This window comes from Triticum urartu, chromosome 2, assembly GCF_003073215.2.
Source record: "Triticum urartu cultivar G1812 chromosome 2, Tu2.1, whole genome shotgun sequence".
NCBI lineage: Eukaryota > Viridiplantae > Streptophyta > Magnoliopsida > Poales > Poaceae > Triticum > Triticum urartu.
Genome location: NC_053023.1, coordinates 385,142,754 through 385,145,481, shown reverse-complemented (window position 1 = coordinate 385,145,481; position 2,728 = coordinate 385,142,754).

Below are 2,728 nucleotides of genomic sequence, written 5' to 3'. Positions count from 1 at the left end.
CAAGTCTCATGCTCAACTTGAAGCTTCTTATTTAAAAGAGCTTGCCACGTTTTCTTCTCCTCCTGTTGTTAATGATGATGCTTGTGCTACTAACTCTATTACTTGTGAAGCATCCATTTTGAAGGAGAATGTTGAGCTACGGGCTCAACTTGAGCTGCTATCTAGCGATTATGGGAAGTTGGAAGAAAGTCATGAAAAGCTCTCAAGCTCTTATGATGATCTTCTAGTATCCCATAATGTGCTAAAGATAGCTCATGAGGAAATGATTGCTAAGGTAACATCTAGTGAGCCTCATGTGGATACTAGCACTACTTCAAGTCAAAATGCTATATTGCCATGTGCTAGTCCTTCTAATTCATCTACTCACAATGTTGGTACATCTTGTGATGAATTTCTTTCCTTGCCTTGTTGCTCTAACGATGAAGCTTATACTTCCTCTAGTACTTGTGTTGAAACTAACTATGTAGAGGAAATCAAAGAGCTCAAGTCCCAAGTCACTTCTTTGAATAAAGACTTGCAGAAGTGTCATGAAGCGTAATCCATACTCAACAATATCTTGAGTGTACAAAAATCCCCCAAATGTTAAAGGTGGACTTGAATTCAACTCCAATAAGAAGAACAAGTCCAAGATGAACAAAAAGAAGGGCCAAAAACAAGTCAAGAATTTGGCCAAGATTATTTGCTTCAAGTGCAAAATTGAAGGGCATCATGTTAGATCTTGGCCATTGAAGAAGAAGGCCATTAGTGACAAGCAACAAGGGAAGCGGCCAAAAGTTCATTCTCATGCGCAACCTCAAGTTGAAGAAAGGCCACTTCCCAAGAAGACTCAAGTTAATGCTTCTCAAGTTTAGAAATCAAGTGAGAATAAAGTGAAGAGTAGACGTTTCTATCTATGTCGTGAGAAAGGTCACCTTGCTTCCTCATGCACTAGTTGTAACTTATCCAACCCAATTATTATTGATGATATCTATTCTCTTGGGAAGGAATGTTGGCAACGTGTTTTCCAAGTTTCTTGGTACTCAAAGTGGTTTCAAGCAAACAACCATTTGGGTTTCCAAGCCAATTGTGACTACCCTCTTAGGACCCAACTTGGTTGGGGACCAACTAGCTCAAACTTGATCAATAGGTGTTTTTGGGGGGGCATTGGAGACTTGGCTAGCTACATCATGAATAATTAAGGGATCTTCATCATTCATATTGTCTCAAGCCAAGTCAACTTGGTTATCAAGTTTCTATCTTATATCCAATGTGCCTCCTTGGGGTAACTTGTACTTAAATTGTTTACATTGAAAGTTACTTGCCCCTATTGCATGTTTTCGTTTGTACCTTGCATGTGTTTGTATATGTTGTGCTTCCAATTTGCTTGTCTTGAGTAATCAAGTATGTGTATGTTGGTTTGCACATCATGTACATGTGAGAGTTGTGTTGAGCCTTTTGCATCTTGTTTGTATCCTTTTGGCTCTTGTGAGAGATTAATGGAACATCCCATTTTGGGAGAGTGATGTGCTTTGTGCACGTCACAATCTTATAAATGTGTGTACATGAGGAATACCATCTAGTTTTGATATTTCAAGATTATATGGTCGCTATGTGGTATGTCTTCTCATGATAAGTTCAAATTCTAAATATTAATTATCTCTTGTTGGATCATTTTATTTGACTCTTGTTTACCTTTAATTTGTATCACATTATGGGGGAGTAATATGCTATGTGTATATTACTAGCCTAGAAAATGTACACATTTGAGATATTGTCACCTAGAGTTGATATTGTAGATTATCTTATTCCTAGGTGGCATGTTAGCTCTAGAAGTTGCAAATTTTCTTGTGTTTGTTGTAAAGATGATATTGGATATCCTTGCTATCAACCACCGGGAATTATTCCAAATACTTCTTGTCTTTTGACAATTGGTACTCACTTGTGTGGTAGAAATTGTTGATCATCTTTAGATTGGCTTTTGCCTTTATTTTCCTTATCTCTTGCCAAGGATTGGGTCAACTCCCGTTGTCTTCCATACCACTTGTGGATCTTGTTAATTTCTTGATCTTGTCTAGTGTTTTCTAGAGATAGTGAAAGTGGTGATCCCATGTTGTGCATTTTTTATTCAAATGCAAATTCTCTATAATGCACTACTCTTGGGGGAGCTATCCTATTTGCAATAAAACACTCATCTTATGATCCTTATCAAGTTTGTGTTGGTGGAAGGCAAGTCGGTTTTTTGGGTACTTTGTGCCATCATGAAACTTTGTAGAGGGCTTGGTTTGGTTGCAACCATTCTATATTTTGAGAGTTTGATATCTTTCTTTTTGTATGTATCAATGGATATCTCATTCCTTGTTGTATCTTTCTTTGATATCTTCCAAGTGATTATTTCTCCTTTTGGTATCCTATTTTCACCTGTTATTTCTTTTTCATTTTGTTTCGGTCCTTGAAAGTTTCGATCATGCATATTTACTTCATGTATTTTATTTGGTATGCTTTCTTTCTTTGACTCAATATATAGCGCAAACTCCACCAAGTCACAAATTGGATGAGATGTGCATGAAATTCTTTTGCATATCTATATGCACATATTTATGTGGAGTTTGTCTTATGTATTGTTGGTTCACTAACTCTTTGGTCCCAATGAGTTTGGGTACCATTTTGTTTGTGTTGTTGGTCTAGGAACAATTGGAGATGCATTGGATGCTCGGCTCACTCACAAGGAAGGTGGTGTCACCATGTGCTT